This window comes from Lepidochelys olivacea (genome assembly GCF_965140295.1).
Source record: "Lepidochelys olivacea isolate rLepOli2 genome assembly, chromosome: 2".
Taxonomy (NCBI): Eukaryota; Metazoa; Chordata; order Testudines; family Cheloniidae; genus Lepidochelys; species Lepidochelys olivacea.
In genome coordinates, this window is record NC_140412.1 from 9,852,272 (window position 1) to 9,879,149 (window position 26,878).

The 26,878-nt window shown below is 41.6% G+C and overlaps 1 protein-coding gene across 9 annotated transcripts in view; it reads left to right on the plus strand.

The window, feature by feature from the left end:
* PTK2 (protein tyrosine kinase 2) overlaps window positions 1-26,878 on the plus strand; it is a 384,113-nt gene that overhangs the window by 90,683 nt on the left and 266,552 nt on the right. The gene's annotated exons all lie outside the window — the stretch shown is intronic.

Genomic DNA, 26,878 nt, shown 5'->3' on the forward strand with positions numbered 1-26,878 from the left:
CGCTAGCAAAATATAGCTAATAGCAAGAAAACTGAGTCTTCTGTTTGGAAAAGAAGCAGCCTGTAAAGCATGTAACGTAACTGACAATAAGTATAGATTTGGGGTTTATTTTCATATTCACATTCATCTCAATGTGGATATTTAAAAGAGTAACTGGACATGAAATATTGCAGTATTGTTAGCTAGATCATAGAGTGATACATTTTAGTTCAGAAGCTGCAGGGGGAAATAAATATATGTAAAATAAGCAGATGGTAATTCAGAAGCAAAACCTACAGAATATCTAGTAGCTAATACCATGTTCATTGGCCTAGATTAAATTAATGGTAAATATATTTATTTTTATGTTAAAAAAATAAATCCGTAAACATGGACATACTGCATCACTGCCACTGGCTTCATGTGTGACCTATACGCCTTTGCCCTTTTGTGCCTCTGTTTCCCTGTCTGTGAAATGGCAATAATACTTCTCTGCATCATAGGTCTGTTGTAGGTAAATTCATTGTTTACTAAATGCTCAAAATACTATTGCGATATGCATCAGAGAAAAAAAAATTATAAGCAAGAAACAGCCTGTGTGAGAACTTGAGTACCACACGCTGATGGAATCTGAGAATATACAGAGTATGCCATTTCACTGTGGAGTAATATTTGACAAAAGCAATTAATTGCTTTTGTTTTCAGTTAATCTGTACTTTACTGTTGTTAGAAAACTGATGGTTGGTGATATAAGGATGACTTCTATTTATACATCAAAAACTACATAGGTATGACACAGTTCAGCATTAGGATTCAGTCCCTGTTCAGTGACCCAGGGGGTCTAAGCTCAGATGCTTTTGCAAGGAATAACTTTCAAAGCTCCTGTCCATATTAGAAATGGTTGTAGTCAGTTTTATCTATTGATTTTTTTGCCACTAAGATGCACCAAATATGTGTACAACTTTAAAAGAATAGAACTCTTTTTCTTATACTATTTTATAATTGAAGCTCTTGAATACAAGTGGAAAAGTCCAGAGAAAACTTTCCAAAAGCAAATAATTAATTTTGTTAATTATTAGTGGAACTAGAATTAGAATATTTTGTTGACATGGCATGTTTGGTTTTGATTTTTTTTTTCCCTTTTGCTCTACTACCTTAAAGGCACCACAGCAGGCTAACCTGTCCTTCCAGCTGAGGATTGCTGGTTGCAGCTCTCACTGGAGTAAGTCAGTGTTGCTCATTGAGCTGCTAAACAAATGAAAAGCTGTCCCTCCCGCATACACTTTCCAATGGCTGAACACACTTCCTGTATCTAATGAGATCCTGCAATATAATTTCTTTAAAAACTTCCTTATGCAGCCTTCTCTTTCCTGAAATAAATTAAGAACAGTCTTACACAATTCCCTTTTTTGTTTTGATTCAATATACATGGGAATTAAAGGTTATGACATATGAATCTGGGAATATCAGTCGTTTCTAGAATACACTATACCACATCCATACCAAAGAAAATAGGACAGAAGAGAAATTGCTTGCACTGTTTTTGCAATTGGATGATGACCATTCCTCAGCTGACGAATACTCCGTGTACTGTTCATCAGCTTAACCTTAGGGAAATGAAACAGATCTGGCCTACTTTGATAAGAGCTGTGAAATATCTATAGTCAAGGAAAAGTAATCTGTTAAAGAAATAAACATTTAGATGGATGTCTTTATTTTGGACCATTGATTAATCTATTACATTGCTTGTATAGCTCACTTCACTACTTCCAATATAAATACTATGTAATTTAACATCTAACATTTCATCAGATATTTGGTAATGTGCCCCAATGTCTTAATTCACGTTCTTAATTTTCTCCAAAAGTCCCTACTTCATTGGTTGACAACCTGTGACCTGTCAGGGTAATCCACTAGAGGGCCGCCAGACGGTTTATTTACATTTGCATGGCCGCCTGCAGCTCCCAGTCACTGCGGTTTGCTGTTCCCAGCAAATGGGAGCTGCGGGAAGCAGAGCGGGCGGCTGTGCAAATGTAAACAAACTGTCTGGCAGCCCGCCAGTGGATTACCCCGACAGGTTGTAGGTTGCCCACCATTGCCCTACTTTCTAATAGTTCTGTTGGTAATTATTTGTTTGAATTTGACTGATAAAGCTTTAAGTGTACTATACATAACCCAGTAGCAAGCACTGATTCTTTAAATGCTTCACAATGTTTCTCTAAATCCCTATTCATATTCAGTGTGGTTGTTCAGAACAGTAGCTCCTTTCTCTTTCGTTATTGTTTTAAAACTTTAAAATCTCCTTCCTACCTACTCGCTGATACTGAGTGCTGACCTAATTGCAATTACTTCTCTCTGCTGGCAGATATATGGCACTGCTCTATAGTTCATGTAGCTGTTGCCCTTTCCCTGTAATTAGCTATTCAGTACTTAGTTTCTGTACAAAGTATCCATGATGAATAGCACTGTTGTCAAATTCTGCTGTGTTACAGCAGCGTAATTTCCAAGGAGCTTAACTGCTGTTCATTGTTTCTCCAGATTCATGCCAATCAGAGCAGCATTTTGATTGACAGGTTCATAAATAGGGCCCTACCAAATTCACAGTCCGTTTTTGGTAAATTTCACGGTCATAGGATTTAAAAAATAGTTAATTTCATGATCTCAGCTATTTGAATCTGAAATTTCAAGGTGTTGTAATTGTAGGGGTCCTGACACAAAAAGGAGTTGTAGTGGTGGTGGGGTTCCAAGGTTATTGTAGGGGGGAGTTTTGGTACTGCTACCCTTACTTCTGCCCTGCTGCTGGTAGCCGCGCTGCCTTCAGAGCTGGGCAGCTGGAGTGCTGTGGCTGCTGGCTGGGATCCCAGCTCTGAAGACAGCTGCTGCCAGCAGCAGCGCAGGAGTAAGGCTAGCATGGTATGGTATTGTCACCCTTACTTCAGCACTGCTGCTGGCTGGTTGCTGCCTTCAGAGCTGGGCGCCCGGCCAACAGCTAACACTCTTCAGCCTCCCAGCTCTGAAGGCAGTGCAGGAGAAAGGGTGGCAATACTGCAATCCCCTTCGTAAAATAACCTTGCAACCCCCCTACAACTCCCTTTTGGGTCAGGACCCCCAATTTGACAAATGCTGGTCTCCTCAGTGAAATGTGCACAGTATAGGTTAAAAGCACACAAAAGACCAGATTTCACCGGGGGGGTGGAGACCAGATTTCACGGTCCATGACATGTTTTTCATGGCCTTGAATTTGGTAGGGTCCTATTCATAAAACATATATTTGTGAGAGCTGGAATCTCTGTCATCTCACAATGCTAATCTGAGTTACTTTACTGATTAGGTTTGTTTTTTGATTTGTTTGTACTGAGGGGTTTTGTTTTTGCTTGAACTTGTTTCCCTTACAGTTGCTGTTAAATCTCTGATCTTGCAAACTAAGCAGACTTAGGCTTGGTTAGTACTTGGATGAAAGACCTTAAAGGAACACTTGGTGAATAATGGTGAATACTATTAGTCATTCAGTGGATAATGCTTTTCCTTCTGAATCCGTACTAAATCTAGGTCCCAGCCTGGTGTAAGGGGTGCTGCTATAGGTACCATCTTTTTGATTTAATTGTAACAGTAGTCTAGGTAGTAAAACTGATTGACAGTTCAAGCACCAAGTCATTTTATAGGATAATCAACAATCTTAGCAAAAAGAAAAGGAGTACTTGTGGCACCTTAGAGACTAACAAATTTATTTGAGCATAAGCATTCCACTGAATGCATCCGATGAAGTGAGCTGTAGCTCACAAAAGCTTATGCTCAAATAAATTGGTTAGTCTCTAAGGTGCCACAAGTACTCCTTTTTGCGAATACAGACTAACACGACTGCTACTCTGAAACCTGTCAATCTTAGCAAAGTTGTTAGAGGCTACTTATCCGGAGATGTGTGAACTATGAACTTCTGTATCATCATCCTTCACTCCCTACCCTTTTACTCTGAGTTTTGGATTATATACCCATTTTAAGGTTACAAAAAAAAGTTTTAGCACATCTGATGTAATTTTAACACCTAGAAGTGAGTGTTCACTTCAGGAAACAATAGCATTTTAGAAAAATGACAGCTCATGGCCCTTGTTACCATGAACAATTCTTTATTTCTTAAGTTTCTTGGTATTTTATTCTAAATAAAACACAGTTATTATACAACAGAACTATTTTTGAGACCCTAATTCAATATTATTAAATAAAGAGGATATATTTATTTTTGCATAGAATACATACGTTTGATATATAAAACTTATTTTAAACTGTTCCCTAATAATTTTAATAGCTTGCTATCTGTAAATTGGCTTCTCATCACTGGACTTGATTTAACCATCTCTTATTATTTTAGTAAAGATGTTAACTGTTAACATTAATAACTGGTTTAAATTAATTAATGAAAACTCCATTCTTATCCCCACATAGTCAAACACTCTTTCTGAAATCTTAACCAAAAAACATAATGTGAGGTAGGATTTTTTTTTCCAGGAAGGATTTTCACTCCTACTTACTGCAGTCTGTTACCATTGCTGGGGTTTAAAGTAACCTCCAAACAATGTAAGTGCGTTGATTTAAAGAGTTAGTTATTTTTCTTTTCAAAGTCCTCTTTTTGAGTTGTTATTCAAATAGTAATTAAAGGTCACCTAGCAAATAGAAACACAAGTGTTAGGTACACAAAATAAAAGCTTATAAATATATTGTGTGTCAGCTGTTTCTAGTTGATGATTCTCAGTTTATCAGCATCTCAGAAGGAGGTGACTTAAATGAAGTCTATCTTTTACTCACAAAACAGTCACCGGGATCTTTTGAACTCAATAATCCCACCAAAGGGACCTGAATGCTTCTGTAAAGTGGTCAGCTAAGGAAGAACCTTGACACAAGACTTGTTTCAGTCTTCAAGTAAACTAATTGGTCTACTCCTGAGCAACATGGGGTTATTTAAGAAAAAAGAAGCTGTACCCTTAGGAGTACTGTGATCCCTAAATGTTCTCCCAGTTCAACCCTACTTAGTACTGGCTTAGCTTCCAATTGGGATTCAGTGGAAGTAGCATCTGATGAAATTAACAAATGCTGCTCCTGAGTTGGCAGGAGGGATAACTAGAGAATGATGTGGAACACTTCTTCCTCAGTTTCTGAGGGCCTGAGAACCAGGGGAAGAGAAGTCTATGTATGATAGTTAATTGCTCGTTTACCAGACTACAAGGCACTCTCATACCACACACTCCATAATTTAACCTAAACTTGTAACTGTTTTTAAGGGAAGAAATTTACGAACTGTTAAAGCATCTTCACCTTAGAGCATCTGAGCGTGGTTTGTTATTGGAAATGTTTCACAAACTGCAAGAGGAAGGTGTGCAAAGCTAGCGAAACATAAGTACCAGTTGGAAATATGGTGCAAAACAGAATAATTTGAGCTGGAATGTGGGTTGTTTTTTTTAAACTAGCTGGAATAGATGTGTTTTGATGCAGTAATATGGTAAATCATATGGTAGGTCTGATGTTCTGCAAAGGAGGCATATGGCTTTGATAATACTGATGCATTTCCATTAGGATGATGGTTTCATTCACAGAAAGAAATGGAGCGGAGCAGAGAATAGAATTTGAAATAAGGTACAAATAGTAGAAATGAGTATTTTGAGCAGTCTCTGAGAACTGAATGTTAGCTATGAATAAGGCTGCAATTTTGTCATGGAGGTCGTGGAAGTCACGGAATCCCCAAAGACCTCCATGACTTGAACCCCGGCGTTCGGGAGCTGCAGGCTGTAAAGTATCCCACTGCTGGAGGCAGTGGGCCTCCAAGCTCCCAGCCGCCGCAGGCGGGAGGGTACCCTGCAACTCCTGGCCTCTCTGTGGGACGGGATACCCCCAAAACTACCTGCCAGCTGCAGCAGCAGGGGTACCCCTGCAGCTACCCACTGCGGGCGGGACCGGGGTTCCCCGGGAGCTCCCCAGCTGCCACAGCTGTGGGGTAGGACGACACCGGGAGCTCCCCAGCTGCCACCACTGCGGGGCAGGGGGACCCCGGCAGCTCCCTACTGTGGGGGCAGCAGGGGGATTCCCACAGCTCCCCACTGCAGGGGAGGGGGCAGGGGGAGTCTGGAGCGCTGAGTCCCCACAGGTGGTGGGGGCCCCAGAGCTCCCAGCCACCCTGCAGCTGCCCAGTCCCGTCCCATTTTAACATGGATATTTTTAGTAAAAGTCAGAGACAGGTTACAGGCTTCTGTGAATTTTTCTTTATTGCCTGTCCATAACTTTTACTAAAAATATTCATGACAAAATCTTAGCCTTACCTATGAGCTATTCGGGTGGTCTCCTCGTATGGGTCTCGTTTCTTGCTGTTGTTTTCTTGCACCTTCCTCTGAAACATCAGATTGGGCACAACTGGAGAAGGGACACCGGAAAGAGTGGACCAAATGCTCTGACGTGGTCCAGAGAATTCTGTCTTGGATGCTTAGCTAGTGGGTCTTGCTCAGATGCTGAGGGTCAAACTGCTCATCAGATTTGGTGTCAGGATGGACTATTCCCCGATGTCAGATTGGCTTGGACCTTTTACCACCTTCTGCAGCATGGACCATAGTTCACCTGCTGGAATCATGAACTAGTTAATTCCCTGTCATTGCAGGGGCCTTGGTCATTGGTGGCACCTTGGCACACAGCTTAGTCTCCTGAGGACTGAACTTCTTTTGTCTAAATAAAGTCTTTGGACTTAACATAGAGGAGTGTGGGGGACAATGTCTGATGATATATAGGAGGTCAGACTAGATCTTCTAATGGTACCTTCTGGCCTTAAACTGTGAAACTCTGTGAGTTTAGTGATTAAACGAGTGAAGACCTGCTGAACAAATTCAAAGCTGCCTTTGAAAGACCAAATTATATAAAGGGGGACTACACAAAAATGAGGACACTAGGTAAAAGGAAATTAAGGTACAGTCATAACAGTAAAATGCCAGCAAGCTGCATGGAAACTTTTTAAAATCTCCATAATAGAGGCTCAAATTAAATGTATATACCAAATTAAAAAAACATAGTAAGAGGACCAAAAAAAGTGCCACCATGGCTAAAGAACGAAATAAAAGATGCAGTTAGAGGCAAAAAGGCATCCTTTTAAAATTGGTAGTTAAATCCTACTGAGGAAAATAGGAAGGAGCATAAACTCTGGCAAGTCAAATGTAAAGATATAATTAGGGAGGTCAGAAAAGAATGTGAAGAGCAACTAGCCAAAGACTCAGAAACTAACAGCAAACATTTAGCAAAGCTTTTGACACGGTCTCCCACAGTATTCTTGTCAGCAAGTTAAAGAAGTATGGGCTGGATGAATGCACTATAAGGTGGGTAGAAAGTTGGCTAGATTGTCGGGCTCAACGGGTAGTGATCAATGGCTCCATGTCTAGTTGGCAGCCGGTGTCAAGTGGAGTGCCCCAGGGGTCGGTCCTGGGGCCGGTTTTGTTCAATATCTTCATAAATGATCTGGAGGACGGTGTGGATTGCACTCTCAGCAAATTTGCGGATGATACTAAACTGGGAGGAGTAATAGATACGCTGGAGGGCAGGGATAGGATACAGAGGGACCTAGACAAATTGGAGGATTGCTGCTTTCAACTACCTGAGAGGTAGTTCCAGAGAGGATGGTTCTAGACTATTCTCAGTGGTGGAAGAGGACAGGACAAGGAGTAATGGTCTCAAGTTGCAGTGGGGGAGGTTTAGGTTGGATATTAGGAAAAACTTTTTCACTAGGAGGGTGGTGAAACACTGGAATGCGTTGCCTAGGGATGTGGTGGAATCTCCTCCCTTAGAAGTTTTTAAGGTCAGGCTTGACAAAGCCCTGGCTGGGATGATTTAATTGGGGATGGGTCCTGCTTTTGAGCAGGGGGTTGGACTAGATGACCTCCTGAGGTCCCTTCCAACCCTGATATTCTATGATTCTAAGTACATCAGACACAGGAAGCTTGCCAACAATGAGTGGGGCCACTGGACGATTGAGGTGCTAAAGGAGCACTCAAGGATGATTAGGCCATCATGGAGGAATTAAATTAATTCTTTGCATCAGTCTTCACTCTAGAGGATGTGTGGGAGAATCCCACATCTGAGCCATTCTTTTTAGGTGACAAATCCGAGGAACTGTCCCAGATTGAGGGATAAGAAGAAGAGGTTTTGGAACAAATTGATAAACAATAATAAGTCATCAGGACCAGATGGTATTCACCCAAGAGTTTGAGTTCCTTCAGAATATGAAATTGCAGAACGACTAAGTGTGGTATGTAACCTATCACTTAAATCAGCTTCTCTACCAGATGTCTGGAGGATAGCTAATGTGACACCAATATTTAAAAAAGGCTCCAGAGGCGATCCTGGCAATTAGAGGCCAGTAAGTACCAAGCAAATTGGTTGAAACTACAATAAAGAACAGAAATATCAGACGCATTGATGAACGCAGTGTGTTGGGGAAGAGTCAATTTGGCTTTGGTAAAGGAAAATCATGCCTCATCAATCTGTTAGAAGTAGGGCTGTCAAGAGATTAAAAAAATTAATTGAGCGATTAATCGCACTGTTAAACAATAATAGAATACCATTTATTTAAATATTTTTTGGGTTTTCTACATTTTCAAATATATTGATTTCAATTACAACACAAGATTCAAAGTGTACAGTGCTCACTTTATATTTATTTTTATAACAAATATTTGCACCGTAAAAAACAAAAGAAATAATATTTTCAATTCACCTAATATAAGTTCTGTAGTGCAATCTCTTTATCATGAAAGTTGAACTTTACAAACTCTTTTAAGACGTCTGAAATAATGCGCCACACCTTGTCCCTCTCAGATTTTGGATGGCACTTCAGATTCTTAAACCTTGGGCCAAATGCTGTAGCTATTTTTAGAAATCTCACATTGATACCTTCTTTGGATTTTGTCAGATCTGCAGTGACAGTGTTAGTAAATCAAACAACATGTGCTGGGTTATCATCCAAGCCTGCTATAACATGAAATATATGGCAGAATGTGGGTAAAACAGAGCAGGGGACATATAATTCTCCCCCAAGGAGTTCAGTCACAAATTTAATTAATGCACTATTTTTTTTAACAAACATCATTGGCATGGAAGTGTGTCCTCTGGAAAGGTAGCTGAAGCATGAAGGGGCATACGAATGTTTAGCATATCTGGCACATAAATACCTTGCAATGCCGGCTACAAAAGTGCCATGCGAAAGCCAGTTCTCACTTTCAGGTGGCATTGTAAATAAGAAGCAGGCAGCAGTATCACCTGTAAATGTAAACAAACTTGTTTGTCTTAGTGATTGGATGAACAAGAAATAGGACTGAGTGGACTTGTAGGCTCTAAAGTTTTACATTGTTTACTTTTTGAGTGCAGTTATGTAACAAAAAAAAAATCTACATTTGTAGGTTATACTTTCATGATGGAGATTGCACTATGGTACTTGTATGAGGTGAATTGAAAAATAGTTTCTTTTGTTTATCATTTTTACAGTGCAAATATTTGTAATAAAAATAATATAAAGTGAGCACTGTACACTTTGTATTCTGTGTTGTAATAGAAATCAATATATTTGAAAATGAAGAAAAACATCCAAAAATAGTTAATAAATTTTAATTGGTATTCTGTTGTTTAACAGTGCAATTAATCGCGATTAATTTTTTTAATTACAGTTAATTTATTTTAGTTCATCGCGTGACTTAACTGCAATTAATCGACAGCCCTAATTAGAATTCTTTGAGGAGTCATCAACATGTAGACAAAGGTGATCCCGTGGATACACTGTACTTGGACTTTCAGAAAGCCTTTGACAAGATCCTTAACCAAAGGCTCTTAAGGAAAGTAAGCAGTCATAAATTAGAAGGAAGGTCCTATCATGGATTAGTAACTGGTTAAAAGACAGAAAACACAGGGTAGGAATGAATGGTCAGTTCTGAGAATGGAGAAGGCAAATGGTGGTGTCCCGCAGCGATCTGTACTGAGAGCAGTCCTGTTCAACATATTCATAAATGATCTGGAAAAAGGGGTAAATGGTGAGGTGGCAAAAATTGCAAATGATGCAGAATTACTCAAGATAGAACTCTACAGCAGACTGGTGAAGAATTACAAAGGGATCTCAAAAAAACTGGGTGACTGGGCAACAAAATGAAAGATGAAATTCCATGTTGATAAATGCAAAGTAGTGCACATTGGAAAACATAATCCCAACTATACATATAAAATGATGGGGTCTAAATTAGTTGTTACCGGTCAAGAAAAAGATCTTAGAGTCATTGTGGCTAGTACTCTGAAAACATCCACTCAATGTGCAGTAACAGTCAAAAAAGCTACCAATGATAGCAAACATTAGGAAAGGGAATAGATAATAGAGAAAATATCATACTGCCTCTATATATATTCATGATACATCCACACTTGGAACACTATTTTTAGTTCTGGTCACCCCATCTAAGAAAAGATACGTTAGAATTGGAAAAGGTACAGAGAAGGACAACCATAATGATTAAGGATATTGAACAGCTTCCATGTGAGGAGAGATTAAAAAGACTTGGACTGAAAACAGCTTGGAAAATTGATGAGTAAGAGGCGATATGATAGAGGTCTATAAAATCATGACTGGAGTGGAGAAAGTGAATAAGGAAGTGTTTACTCCTTCACATAACATGAGAACCAGGGGTCACCCAATGAAATTTATTGGCAACAAAATTAAACAGAAGGAAGTATTTCTTCACACAGCACCAGTCAATCTGTGGAACTCATTGCCAGGGGATGTTGTGAAGGCCAAAATTATAATGTGGTAAAAAAACCAAACAGATATGTTCATGGAGGATAGGGATGCACACCCCCCCCCCCCCCCCGGCTCTGAGTGTCCCTAGCCTCTGAGTACCAGAAGGTGGGAGTGGACAACAGGGAACGGATCACTCGTTGATTGCCTGTTCTGTGCATTCCCTCTGAAGCATAAGCAACTGGTAACTGCTGGTAGTGGGGGAACAATGGCAGCCCCCCCCCCCAGCTACGGCCAACTTCCTGCTGACTGCCGAGGCATCCTCCAGCTACACTCTCTTGACCACAGTGCCCCCTGACCACGACACCTTGGGTGGTCACCACCCTTAAGGCTGTCCCTTCCAGGGTTGGCCTTAGGGAAAATGGCACCCTGGGCAAACTTTTTTTGGCCCCCTTGCGTTCCCTGGCCCCCCACCTATCGCCCCTGGTCTCTGATGCCTCCCTTAGACCCCCACCCCCTCCCCATCACCTGTGGCCCTTGCTGCCTCTCCCCCACACCTCTGGCCCCTACACTGCTGCCCCGAACTCCCCACCCCCATCGTCCCTGAGCCCTGCTGCCTCACTGGGCTCCCCACTCCCAGCTCTTTCCAGGACCTGTGGGTTTCCCCCCATTGCACCAGTTGGATCCCCTAGCTATAGGCAGGCTAGTCCAGACACATACTCAAACAGGTAACTGTGGCTACGGGTCACAAGAAAGGGATGCAACTCAGCAGGCCTCCCTGTGCCTCCTCTGGCAGAGAGTTGTACAGCCATCCTGATCTGGCTTCCCTGCTCTTGGTGCCACCTAGTGGGGCTCAGTGGAAACGGTCTCTGCTCGTGTCTTTCCCAGGCACATCCCTAGCTATGCTCAGCTTGACTCCCACCCTGGCAGAAACCTGGGGGGGCATCTGAAAATGTTTGGTACATTAATTATGGCAATTATACTGTAGTTTTATTTCGTATGATAGTAGGTCATAGTATACTAATAAAAGTATTGTAGAATATTTCATAAAAATAACAAAATCTTAGCATAATGAGACATCACTCCAACATCTGCTGTTAAATCTTGATAAGAAGTGAGGCCAGGGTGCCAATTTTTTTAGCAGATTATGAAGCATGGAGATGAATGAAGTTCTGAAATATTTGCGATATAGCTAACATTTGAGGTCATTTGCTGTCTTTACTAGATTATAAAGAAAGAAGCTGCCTGGTACTAAATGAGGGTGTAGGTTTTGTCTTTTATATCCTAGATTCGATTTGGCAAACAAATAAAATGACTAAGAATCTGTTTAAAAATTGGTAAAATATGTTTCATTCAATGGTAATGGGACTCTGAGAAGCTTTTTACTTGCCAAGATAATTTAGGTTGGCTTCTACTGCTGTGACTTCACTAACATCTAAAACAAAGCTCTTTAGTGTTCTTTTTAAATTGGACCCAGGATTTTTATAAACATTTGACAGTCTCTCTTCTTTCAGGAAGTTTCAAGGAAAGTGGATCTTATCCATATGAGGTCTCCACATATTCTTTTGTATAACAATAAGATTGCAGAACTGGAGTCTAAGAAAGACATCAAAGATCTATGCACATGGTTAACTTTACCCAGGGAGTCTGAAATTTTCAGTACTTGTGGCACCTTAGAGACTAACACATTTATTTTGGCATAAGCTTTCGTTAGCTACAGCTCACTTCATCGGATGCATGCAGTGGAAAATACAGTAGGAAGATATATATATACACACATAGAGAACATGAAAAAATGGGTGTTGCCATGCCAACTATAACGAGACTAATCAATTAAGGTGGGCTATTAGCAGGAGAAAAAAAACTTTTGTAGTGATAATCAGGACGGCGCATTTCCAGCAGTTGACAAGAAGGTGTGAGTAACAGTAGGGGAAAAATTAGCATGGGGAAATAGTTTTTAGTTTGTGTAATGACCCATCCACTCCCAGTTTTTATTCAAGCCTAATTTAATGGTGTCCAGTTTGCAAATTAATTCCAATTCTGCAGTTTTTTGTTGGAGTCAGTTTTTGAAGTTTTTTTGTTGGAGTATTGCAACTTTTAGGTCTGTAATTGAGTGACCAGGGAGGTTGAAGTGTTCTCCGACCTGTTTTTGAAAGTTATAATTCTTGACGTCTGATTTGTGTCCATTTATTCTTTTATGTAGAGGCTGTCCCATTTGGCCAATATACATGGCAAAGGGGCATTGCTGGCATATGATGGCATATATCACATTGGTAGATGTGCAGGTGAATGAGCCTCTGATGGTGTGACTGATGTGATTAGGTCCTATGATGGTGTCCCTTGAATAGATATGTGGACAGAGTTGGCAATGGGCTTTGTTGCAAGGATAGGTTCCTGGGTTCGTGTTTTTGTTGTATGGTGTGTGGTTGCTGGTGAGTATTTGCTTCAGGTTGTGGGGCTGTCTGTAAGCAAGGACTGGCCTGTCTCCCAAGATCTGTGAGAGTGATGGGTCGTCTTTCAGGATAGGTTGTAGATCTTCGATGATGCACTGGAGAGGTTTTAGTTGGGGGCTCAAGGTGATGGCTAGTGGCGTTCTGTTATGTTCTTTGTTGGGCCTGTCCTATAGTAAGTGACTTCTGGGTACTCTTCTGGCTCTGACAGTTTGTTTCTTCACTTCAGCAGGTGGGTATTGTAGTTGTAAGAATGCTTGATAGAGATCTTGTAGGTGTTTGTCTCTGTCTGAGGGATTGGAGTAAATGCAGATGTATCTTAGAGCTTGGCTGTAGACAATGGATCGTGTGATGTGGTCTGGATGAAAGCTGGAGGCATGTAGGTAAGTCTCTGAAACCTGAAATTTTCAGGTAGAAGCTAGCAAAGAGGAGTCTGGGGGAGGGCATGACATGAACAGAAGGAGAGGGTAATCAGTTCAGCTGTAGCATTTTGGACATACTGGAATAATAAACATTGACAGGAAGAGACTGTTTCTTTCAGATCTGAAGTACGATTTCAAGTTAAATCAAAGGGAATTCTTGCTCATCATAAAACTGCCCCACACCTACTCCACTTGACTTTCCATGAAAGAGCCAAAAATGCCCCAAGGTATTAGAGCAATTCCTTTTTAGGATCAGAAATAAAAGGAAACTGAGGGATATGTTTCAGTCTGTCCCAAATGTTTGGTGACTACTTCTGGTTCCTTACCCAGACAGACCTTATTTACCATCATGATTTTACATACTCAGTGCAAGATAAGCTATTTTGTGTACCTTCAGCCAATAGATTAAAGAATGAGACCCTTCTTGTCAATCTGGTTTTTTGGATTCTGTGAGGAATAATTGCACTCAGTTGGTTTTATTTACAGTGGTGTTAGGAGAGCCAGACAGGCTGTACCATGTAAATGAACAAGACTTGAGCTACTTCTTTATACACCTAGCCCAGTTGTTGTTTTTCTGCTGTTAATAGTAGATCATAGATTCCTAGGTCTGTTGATTGTCATCCTTAAAATAATTTATCTAGGAAACAAGATCATCATGACAGAGAATTTATTACTGCTGAAAACTTGACATATGGGTGATTTAAAGTCATGGTATGGTTTATACCAGTGGTCTCCAAGCTTTTTGGTTCGCGCACCCCAAAGGTGAAGACTGGAAGACCAGCTGCAGGCGCGCCACTGACGGAAGAAGACTGGAAGACCAGCTGCAGGCGCGCCACTGACGGAAGAAGACTGGAAGACCAGCTGCAGGCGGGCCCCCGGAGGGGAACACCAGCCGTGGACGTGCAGAGCTGCCGCCAAAGAAAAAAAACGCCGAAGAGCCGTCTGGCGGCACTCCTGGTGCCGCGCACCCCCGGGATCATCTTGCGCACCCCAGTTTGGAAACCACTGGTTTATACTACAGATGGTTAAGAAGCTCTCTGACACTTAAGCTCTTAGAGGTGTAGGGCAAGGAGGTTTGGAATATATGGTACATTTATTCTTTACAGGGAGTCTTTGATGTGTGTGGCACAGCAACAGTCTGCTGCCTTTGCGGTTATTAGGAGGTACTTTTGGCTAAATAATTCTAATCTTGCTCTTGAAGTTCAACACACAGTATGCCATCTGAAGGACCAAAGTTCTATTCCATGCCATAACATCGGACCTCTTGACTAAACAAAAGTGGATGAGATCCATGACTATACCTCTTGGCTTGGTCTTCTTATAAGAAGTAACAGACTTATCAAATGTACTTAAACTGCAGCCACAGCTTTTTCCCTCTGGTCGGAATCGCTGGTTAAGACATTCCAGTGGTGTGCCACCAGCCCCCTTAATGTGCCCTCTGAAACGGCAACTTTTTGTCCATTTTCAACTTTTTTTTTTTTTTTTTTTTACAGCTTCCTTGAATCAAACTGGCACAACTTTCCTGTGCTTAAAAGAGAGTTAGACTCGTTGCATGTGCTCTCCTTCCGTATCCCACCACAAAAGTTAATGTGGAAATAAAAGCATTACCTTACTTCCTTGCCACTGTGTCTTTACCAGCAGATTCTGCATCTGTGGTGTTCTGATCTCCAGTAAGAACTTCACAAGAAGATATTTTTGGAAGCTTAATACAACCATAGGAATTTTTTTCCCCCTGTGCAAGTATTGGGCTATTTCATACATAAATCAGAATGGACTGTTGAATTGTCATCAATGCACTGAAAAGACAGCCCTGCCAATGCCTCTAATTGGTTTCATGGATAATTTTGTGAATAGCCTTGTGTATTGCTTTCATTAGCACTGTCAATGTGCGTGGGTTCCTTTTCCCATTATAAAAATTATAAGCTTAGCAACACTAGAATTAAAGCTCTGCTAAGTCAGGTAGGATTCTATGAACTGGTCTTTTAATTCTTAGTGTTATAAAGTTGCCTTTTAATATTTGAACAGTAGTTTCCGGTTTTAAAACAAAACTTAAGTTTAGTGATAAAATCAGGGGTTAATTAAAGGTATTTCTTCATTGTTTCCTTTTACTGCTGTAGGGGGAATTCCATTTTTTGCCTTTCTAAGTCAAAGACTTGCTTGAAAAGACAACTCTTGTGAAAATAATGTGCCTTTAGCCAAACTGACTCGGATATTTTATCTCATCAGATCTAAACTAAGCAGTGTTGGGCATGATCTGTGCTGGGATGGAAGGCTCACAGAAAAGCTCAACTGGTACATAAAGTGATATTGGAGATTCAGTAGGTGGTTCTGTTCTCTTTAGTACCAGCGACCCATCATTGTGTTGGGGAGCATCACCAGCATATTTCCACTGACAGTTAAAATATAGATCATCATCCACGACAGTCAGTAAAAATTCCATGGCTCATTTTACAAGAGTCAAGTTTGCATGGGTAAATTTCACTTCAGATAATTATGCTCTCTCTATGTAAAAGTGCAGGAGGAATTTAAATGGTGAAGATATTTTTGTTCTGAGTGTTCATGTGATGTTGCTGTTGCATGTTTGAAGTCTGTAGTTCTCCTTTAGTTTCTGTATTTCTTTGAGGGGTGTGTGTGTGTGAGAAAATAACAATCTTTTGACGTGTTTTTAAAGTTTGTCAAATACTTTGTCATATTTTGGTGAAACAACTATACTATAATAGCAGCACCAACAACTATGATTTAGGTTACATAACTGTTTCTATTCTGATCTCACTGCAGACTTGATCTCTGCCAAAAAGTTAATCCTTCTGGAAAGTTTTGGTAGAAAATTGTTATACCATTTCTCAGTCAAAGCAGAGAGTTCCATAAAGGAGCAGTGCCTTTTGGAAATATTGATACAGATAAGCTGTTGGCAGGACAGCTGAGGGACAGCCACACCCCATTTAACACTCAGAGAAATTGACAGAGGAGGAGGAATGTGCAATGCTATACATTTAGTCCCATTTTACGCATCAGGAAACCGAGGCATAGAGTGGTTAATTTGCCCAGGACGTCACATCAAATCAGTGGCACGGATAGGACTATAACCAATGGCTGTAGACTTTCAGCTCATTGTCCACAGGACCACAGTTAGAAATGTTGAGCTGTGATTTTGTTTCTCCTTGCTTTTGTGGAGTTATATTAAACAGTTAGTACCCACTCTTTTTCTATCCGGGAAGAAAAAATGTGTTCATCCATCCATCTATCAGTAGTGTGTGTATATATCGGTGGTGGGCAGCCTCTGGGCTGCATGCGGCCCATTAGGGTAATCTGATTGCAGGCTGTTAGCCATTTTGCTGACATTGACTGTCCACAGGCACGGCCCCCCACAGCTCCCAGTGGCTGTGATTCTCTGTTCCAGGCGAAAGGGAGCTGCGGGAAGCGGCAGCCAGCATGTCCCTGTGGCCCGCAGCTCCAATTATCCGGGAACAGCAAACCGTGGCCACTGGATGCTGTGGGGGGCCGTGCTTGTGGATGATCAAGGTCAGCAAAATGTCTCGCGGCCTCGTAGTCAAATTACCCCGATGTGCCCCATGCGGTTGCCCACCACTGATATATACACTACATAATATACATAAAATGCACCAATTTCGAACATGTTTTACTTTTGCAACTGTTACCCAATATTTTCCGTTATATTGCTTCTGAACTTTATTTTCTGCTGTCTTGAATTCAAGGTTTAGGCTAACTGTAATCATCTTGTGCTCTAGTTAACAATTGCATAGTTCATTGAGCACATTCCTTATTCCTACCTCTAAAGTTAATACTAATGTAAATATTTGGTCTGGTTTGGCCTTCTAAGCTGCATCATCATTTATTTAGCCCTGGTCTACACTGGGGGGGTGGTTGGGAGGGAATCAGTCTAAGTTTTATGCAACTATTGCTACTGTTTCTCCCAACAATACCCTCTTCACGTGGATCTTTTTGTTTCTGCTGCAGAATATGCAAAATACACAGGCTGTTAAAATACATGCACTGAGTATCTTTTCTCCCTCGCTACAGCTATTAGAAAGTTTACAAGAGAAGAGGACTAAAGAGTTCAATTTTTTTTTTCAGCTTGGAAAAGAGACAATGGGGGGGTATGATAGAGGTCTATAAAATCATGACTGGGGTGGAGAAAGTAAATAGGAAATGTTGTTTTCTCCTTCTCATAATACAAGAACTAGAGGTCACCAAATGAAATTATTAAGCAGCAGGTTAAAAACTAACAAAAGGAAGTACTACTTCACCCAACATTCAGTCAACCTGTGGAACTCAGTGCCAGAGGATGTTGTGAAGGCCAAGATTATAACAGGATTCAAAAAAGAACTGGATAAATTCATGGAGGATAGGTTCATCAATGGCTATTAGCCAGGATGGGCAGAGATGGTGTCCCTAGTCTGTTCGCCAGAACCTGGGACTGAGCAACAGGGAATTGATCACTAGGTAATTACCTGTTCTGTTCATTTCCTCCAAAGCACCTGGTATTGGCCACTGTCAGAAGACAGGATACTGGGCTAGATGGACCATTGGTTGGACCCAGTATGGCCATTCTTATGTTTTTATTATCTGCCAACTTAGATGGGAAATTACAGTTTAACAGATTGATGTATGAGTTTACTGGTTCTTCTCAAAAGCTTCTGAATGCACAGGCACTGTGTAAGTGAAAGATTATTTAAGAGCTGTTTTTCACACAGAGGATATAGCAGGCCAGAAGATCTAAATATTTACTCAAGATCTCGACATGGTGATATGTATTCTTTTTTATACTACTGTAGCACTCTTCTGTTGAGTTTTTCACCTGGGAAAATTCAGTTCCTTCCGGTGGTGTAAAAATCTGCGTCTTATTTACTCAGATTCAATCCAATGGGGTGGCTGTTACTTTAGGATCTGATTCAAACCAATGCTGAGAATCCCTCCTGTATCTGTGTCAAGAGCCTGAAAGCGGTTGCTTCTTCTATCGGTGTTGGGGATGTACTGGTCGTCGTCCTCCTCCTCCTCCTGGAGGTCACACACTGCCATTTTTCTTCCCTGTTCTACAGCCCCCACTGCACTGCTCTTTCCGATTCTTTGGCATGCTGTGCCCTCAGTACCAAATCCCGACTACTGTCCCGGAAGTCTTCATTTTCTGTTGCAATGCAGAGTCAATACTTGGGCCTCCAGTCCTTTAAACTTTTCTTCCAGTATGGAGACTAGCTTGTACTTGGTACAGACAAAGTTGCTTCTGTCCTCTGGGACAAAGACAAACATAGCACATTCTGTGCAGGTCACAACAACTGATCCCTCACTATCTATGTTGTCTTCCTTGTAATGTATCAAGAGCCTTTTCAGAGGATGTATTGTATCATACATTTTGTAGGAACATAGTTGCACTGAGTGAAATTCTTTTGTGTTGTGTGCTGCAGCTCCACCCCCATGCATCCCTCTTTCCCCCAGTACACCGCCTGTGCCAGGGCCTTCCAGGGGGTCTGTGATGTTGGCAAACAAGGTGCCAGCTCTTGTTGAGGCTTTAGGCTTCAGCTGAGCACTGACAATTTCATTGCTGGAAACCAGTCCAGCTCACCCTGTGTATATCTTTATCACATGCTATAAGATATTTAAGTTTTTTCTGTATAACAGTAAAAAGTGTTTGCCACTGAAACTGTCAAATCTGTCAGAAGGGATTGTCTCCTGCTCATTAAGAAGGCTATCAAAACTAAATGGGTCATTGTGGGACATCACAATACAAATACTGTTAATTGTCCCTTCAAACCCATGAAGAGGCTAGGTGGCAAAGGGCTTATCCCATCTGCTTGAATTCTGGAATAAAGAAATAAAGATAGTGAACTAGAAAATCTTTAATCTCTTTTGCTGTTTGGACTTTCACAGGGCCAGAGCTACCAAACAGAACCAGAGATCCCCACGGTCAATCTAGGTTAGCCCTAAAAGACATTTGGTGCTGACAGATTATTACAACTCTATCACCTTTTGGAACCATAGACTGTAAATCGTTTGTTTATATAGGTTTGCCTTCCTTAACCTGGAAATAACTCTCTCATTTTCTTAGTTATTAAATCCTTTGTTAGTTTAGTATAGGATTGCCTACAAGTGTTCTCTTAGGTGTGAGATCTGAGGTACTAATTGATGCTGGGGTAAGTGATTGATTGGTCTCTTGGGACTGGAAGCAACCTGAATCTTTTATGATCTTTGGTGTATAGCAACCAACTATCAGTAAGGCCAGGTTTGTATCGGTATAACTATGTCATCCAGGGGTGTGAAAAATTCACACCCCTGAGTGACATCGTTATACTGACCTAACCTTTCATGTAGACAGCAGAATGTTGACGACCTCCTCCTATCGATACACCTACCTCTTGGAGAGGTGGGTTAATACTCCGACGGGAGAAGTTCTCCTGTCGGTGTAGAGCATCTTCACTTGAGCGCTACACCAGCACAGCTGCAGCATTTAAATGTAGACTTCCTGACCAGCTTGCCTTGATGGCAAGGTAGACTGGAGTGCCGAAGAGGACTGTTTGTGACTCCATGGTAAGACTGTTGTAGTGCTGCCGGAGTTCACATTTGTTACTGGGTTACTATAATCTAATTATAGATCATACCACTCCTTCGAGATCTCGGCCCTGCCTTTTTTGACAGTCTGCCCTGAGGTTGGCACTCATGGTAGCGAACCACTCCAGAGAGTGTGACAGGGTCCTCTGAAGTAGCCTCATATATGTGTTCTCCAGTGTCTGCATTAAAGGAAATCTCATCCAGTTCTGTCCAGTGCTTGTAGGGCCCTTAATGCTGCTCTGTCCCTTTTTAGTTGGTGTAAAAAGGGCAAAGTGAATGGTGAGCATCTCTCCTACCATGTTTAGCTATTGGAACATTGGTAGTGGAAATAGACCGGATTTCAATTAGATAAAGGGCCACTCACCCTTGTGAATGCAGAGGAGTGTAAATGGCATCTTCATATACCTGCAAGGGCTGCGGTGCTATAGTTGTGGAATCACACCCAGGGGAAGATCAAGCAGTGTTTCCACCAGAGGGCTGGAAGCAGACTCTGAGCCTGTTACTGAAGGCTGCAGCAGTCAGGTTAATCCCAACTGTTTTAGCACTGCCGTCTGTTCATCAGCACTGTCCTTTCTGTGGGCTGTTGGCTGGCTACATGCTCCCTGACAGAGGGGATGCTACAGGCACACTGCACTGTTCCAAAACCATCCTAGGTAGACTTTCTGTTGCCAAAAGGCCATGTTCAGTGGAAGCTAGCCCAGAGGCTGTCATGAATCCGGCCCAGTAGGTTGTATTCAAATCATAGATTGCATTATTTCTATGATTCTGTTTAATTTCTATGATTCTATTTAATTGGGGATTGGTCCTGCTTTGAGCAGGGGGTTGGACTAGATGACCTCCTGAGGTCCCTTCCAACCCTGATATTCTATGATTCTATGATTAAACAGTTGTGTAATTTTGGTGGGGGGAACATACCACACACCTTTTAGGCAAAGTAAAATATCCATCCTTTAGTAGGAATATATTGGAGCCAGGACTCCTGGGTTCTGTTCTCAACTTAGCTGATAACCAATTTAATTCCAATTCACATGTGTACAAAATCTCACTTGCACTGCTTGGATTCTGATGACAGACTATGATTTAGTTTTAGTTTTTAATTTCATTTTGTCTAAAGGAAGGACATTAAATCTAAAAATAATGTAACATAGTTGAAAACTTAAAGGGGGATGCAAGTTAAAATTGATATTGTAAACCAATTTCTTTGTTACCAATAATACCTTACGTTATTAAACCTGAAAAAGTAGCAGTTACTTTTCATTATTGTTCCCTTTTATCCCTTTCTCTGAGCTTGGGCACTGAAAACCAATGAAAACCACTTTTGTCAATTTCAGATTTTTAGTGGTGCGCTATTTGGGTTGCAAATTGTACATGAAATTTGTTTTGTGAAATTAGCTGCTGTTTCCATGAGACTTGTAAAAAAAAAAAAAAAGAGAGAGAAGAAATCACAAGCATTATTAGTCTTTTGGGGGAGATTTGAGACTTGCAAAGAGCAGTTAGACACCCAACTCATATTCAGTGTCAATGGGAGGTGAGTACCCTTTATTTCTTTGAAAATCTCTTTCTCTCTAGTTTTGTACCAGTTCACCCTTTAGAAAATTAAATTTGACCCAAAATTTATATTGTTCTGTTTTTAATAATGCAAGTCTGAAAACACAAGTTCAAACTATATTTAAGGTAAATATTTAACTGCATAAACTTAATTTAAAAAATTCTATATGTAGGCAATGGGACATCAAATTTTTTGAATTTTGTCATGTTCGTTTAAATTCTCAACCTTGATGTTGTATTAATGTAGACATTTGCATTTATATAGATTTTTGTTGATGCTTTCAGTCAGTGGGGCTGTGTTTTCTAGCATCTTTACTTAAGCCTCTCGAGTTTATAGTTGCAGGGAAAGCTACCAAGGCTGTTAACTGTTCTTGCTTTGGATGCTGGGATTGGAATTTTTCAGGGCAGGAGAGTGGAATCTTTCTAGAACCTATTTCATTCCCTGAATGAAGACCCAATGTATTCCTATGTGTGAAGCCTAATAGTAATAATACATAACAGTTTTCAAAGAAGAAATTGTTCATTGTTTGCTTGAACCCTGTTTTCCATGCAGATATGTTGTCAATCATCTTGAAATTAGAGAATAGTAAAAGTATAAGGAAAAATGTCTGATTATTGAAAGTCAGGTGCCCTGCTTTCAAGAGAGTAACTGTGCTTTGAAAAAACTCTTTACAGAAATGTGAATGTTTTCCATTGTTCATTACAATAATGTTGTTGGGTAAATCTTTTACTTAAAATGTTTTGGAACTACTTTAAAAGTTTTAACCGTAACATAATTTTGGGTCAGACTGTTTTATCAGCTGTTGAATGCTACATCAAAAGTAGATTTTTTCCCCAAAATATTTAACTCCAAGGTATCCATATAATACACGCAATTATTTGAGAAGGTTTTTGTATCCATTAGAAGATAATTTCTTACCCCAACTCAGCAGCATTATTTCCATGCAAATAGGAAGAATGTAATTAATTAAATGCAGTATATCTAAGATCAGATCTTGTATGCCCTTTGGTTCTTTACCTCTCATTGACATGAAGTCAGAGTCTTTCCATTGCACATGTTGAAGACTGGAATTTCTATGCTTCCTCTAGCAATAGTTGACTATACAATAAAGTTATAAAAAAAAAAACCCAGGCATAAGAGGGTTTCTGGAGATTGCATGGTCAGTTGATTTGAATTTTTGGCTAAGAAAAGTTGACTATACTTCAATTTAATACTAGGAGCAAAATCACAGTAGTTTAATGTATGCATTGTTTTTGTAGTCATATTGGTTGTAGTTGACCCTCTAGCTTCTGGAGCAGGGTCACAAGCACAGACTGGTGGGATCACATCATCATGCAGTCCTGAGGTAACCAGCAGTGGATCCAGAATTTTAACATGAAGAAAGCTACATTTCTGAAGCTTTGTGAGCCACTTGTCCTGACCCCGCAGCATAAAGACACATGCATGAAGCCACATCTGCCGGTCCAGAAGTGGTTTGCTATAGCTGTGTGGAAGCTGGCTACTCCAGACCTACAGGTCCATTGCAAACTAGTTTGGTGTTGGAAAGTCAACAATGGGTAAAGGGGTGGTAGAGATTTCTGAGGCACTCTGGGCATATGGTTTACCACAAAGTGGCTGGTGTAAAAGATATTCCTGAAGTAATTGCTGGCTCTGCGACAATGGTGGTGGTGGCGGGAGGGGGGGCGTTTCCTGTTTGCCATTCAGATAGCACTGTGGGAGGGAGGTGGAAGCATCCATATGGATTGCCCTGTCCAGCTGCTTATGGGGCCCAATTGCACAAGCCATGCAGCCATGGAGTCCTCTGAACTGCAGCACATGGTACCGTGCAGGGGACTCAGGCCATGGTGTGAGTAATACAGCAGAAGCTGCTACTCTTGTCATTAGTGATATGAGCCACTCAGATAGCTCTTTCTGCTGAGCTCTGTCCTCCACCACCTCCAGGTAGTGCTAGAAAATACACCCTTTCCTGGAATTTGACTCTCTATCTGGATTTCCTGTGTCACAAAACGTTTGCAGCTATTAGCACCCAGGATTGGGTCAAAATTCATGAGGGAATCAACAGGATGCTGCATTAGCTTCCACATGGCTTAGCCTGTTATGACTGCAAATACTCACACATCCACAGCCTTCCTCCTCCCCACCCCGACATGTTTCTGGACAAAATTCAAACCGCAGTCATATTTGTTGGGGACATATGATTGTCACTTATGGATTGCATGGATACCTCTAACTGAAATGTACTAGATTTGTGAATGGAACACTGTTTCCAGGCAGCTCAATAGAATATAGAATGTATTCAGAGCAGCATACTTACAGGCATGGCAATGTAAGGTTATTATTTTTAAGAAATAGGAATGAATGACCTTAGCAAAAAATCTGTGTCTTTCCAGTAAAAATACACTTTAAATGTGGTGTTTATTGTTTGCATGTCCCGGTTGCCTTAATGCAACTCTGTATGCTGGTGGGGTGGAGTGGGGAGTACCATGCCACTGGCATACAATCCGCCATTAGCAGCTACACGCTGCTAGCTGGGGCTTCTCATAACTTTTGCATTGGTTCATAGAGTGGAAATCCCTCCCATTCCTGTATTAATAAACCTTAAAATGGAGCCAGAAACTTACCAGGCTTAGGGTGGCTTCTATCCCATCTGTGTCTGCTGCAGGGTCCACAGCAGGCTATTTGTCAGGGGTTGCATCAGCTACAGTGCGTCTGGACCCAGAATGTGGTGTTGCTGCTGCTCCTTTTCCAAAGCCTACTCTGGAACTAGTGTCAGTAACAGAGTGACTTAATTGTCCCTACTTGGTGCCTGCTGCTGGCTCCCATCAATCCCCATGTTGGATTCCGGGGCCAGCAGGGCACCATCTCAGCTGACCAGGTCATCGTGCCAACCACCCAGTCAAGCTCCTCATAAAACGGGCATGATTTTGGCCAGTTGCCCAAGGTGCGGTTCTTGTCCCTGGTTTTCCAGTACTCACTGTTGAGCTGCTTAATCCACACCCTGCACTGGTCACTGGTCTGGTAAATTTGCAAAGCTGCCAGCTTCTTTTCTGTTTGCTAGGTTGCATGGTCATTCCTGGTGCTCTTACTAAAGTCCACAGTTTTACAGTTTCACAGGAAGCTGTGTTCCTGTGATCATGAAGCAGCATGCTTTGCAAAATGCTTATTCTGTTCAGTCTCCACTGCAAACATAGAAGGCTCTCTGGTGTGTTTACAGATCAGTGGTATGTAACAAAGTCTTTCCCAGAACAAATCATCCCAGGCAGTCACTATCCTCTGCCTGGTCTGTGCCATGTCCCCATTGGCTGGTAGGGGAACCCAGGCCCACCCTCTACTCTGGGTTGCAGCTCAGGGGCCCCCTGGTCAGAGCCAAGCCCTGCACTGTCCCACCTTGCTGCTTTCACCCTGTACTTTTTCCGACCTTCCTAGCTTCCCACTCCTCTGGGTTTGCCAGCCTCCGACCTCTCTCCTCTCAGGAAGTAACTGTGGACTACTCTCTAGCCCAGGGATCAGCAACCTTTGGCCCACGGCCCGCCAGGGTAAGCCCCCTGGTGGTCCGGGCCTGTTTGTTTACCTGCTGCATCCACGGTTCACTGCACCAGGCCAATGGGGGCTGCGGGAAGTGGCCCGGGTCAAGGGATGTCCTGGCCGCTGACTCCCGCAGCCCCCATTGGCCTGGAGCAGCGAACCGCGGCCAGTGGGAGCTGCGATCGGCCGAACCTGCAGATGTGGCAGGTAAACAAACCAGCCCGCCAGGGGGCTTACCCTGGCAGGCAGCATACCAAAGGTTGCCGATCCCCGCTCTAGACCCTAACACACCTCCTTTCTCTCAGGGAGTGATTGCAACCTACTTCCCTACAGCCCCTTCTGTTGCCAGCTTTCTGGCTTATATAGGTCCCTCCAGCTGAGCCTGCTTTCAATCAATTCCTGCTCCCTGGCTCCTCCTCCAGGTGTTGCCTGTGGGCTTAATTGGCCCACCTGGCCCCCTTAATGCCTTCAGTCCTGTGTGGACACCCCATCACAGGGGGTTAAGTGGGCTACAGATTGTTGTAATAAGCCATAAATCCAGTATCTCTATTTAGTTCATGATTTTTAGTATCTAGCAAAGTTATGAATTTAAGCTCCAAGACTCATCTTTTGAAGGTGTTGCACAGGATGAGGACTGAGAGGTCAGATACAGAGTGATCACTTTGTGAAAATTGTTCACCTATACAGGTGATATGGTGTTTTTTATCTTCTATCATTTTTCTGTGTGAGTTCGAGAGTGTAGTGATTGTCTGGTTTCATCTGCATTTAGTGCATGAGGTATACCACATGTTGTGATAGGCACACATATGACCTGCGGATCTTGAAAGGTGTGTTGATCATTGTAGCAGTGGGAGTATGTCTACAGATTTTGCATCTGTTATTCTGGCAGGGTCTGGTGCTGCTTTGAGTTGGAGTGACCTGGTGTGTGTGGAGCTTTCTTCTGGTTATGAGCTTAGAGAGGTTGGCAGGTTGTTTGAAGGCCAGAAGTGGGGGTTCAAGAAAGATTTATTTCAGGATGTGGTTCCCTAATTGTATGCAGGATTGAAAGAAAGATTATGTGAGAATAGAGACAGGTCCAAGTTGTGAAGTAGGAATCTCTCTAAGAAATGTGATTTGGCTTTGGCAGGAAGAAGCATGAGTGCTATGCTCCAGCTTAGCAGTCTGTTCTACTCTTGAGTAGAGAAAATAGTCTCATAACCCATCATTAAAACTGGGTTCAGTAAATACTCAGCATATTAAGAAGAGAAATCCTCTATGTCCCTATTCTCTTTAGCTGTATGATTTCTTCTAGCTAACAATAGATTAACATCTTTTAACAAGTATTAATTTGAAGCTGTTAAAATTCTTGTTGCTTACTAAAATACATGTGTTTTGCTCTTTGATTATTGGGCTTTGTTGTAGCAGTCTGATATAAAGCTCCAAGGATTGTTTGTTTTCATTAAAAGTGGGATTTTACATTTTAAAAGGGGGAAAAACAGAATGTTGTTTATTTCTGCACTTTCTAAAAGGGATTGAAAGGTAATGGGGTAGGCCGGTGTGGGTAGAAATGAGTTATAATAGTTTATGGAGGTGCTTTGTTTAGATCAAGCCTTTTTAATTGATTACCATCTGCTGCCTCTGCAAATGCGTAGATGATAGTGCACAATTATGTGGT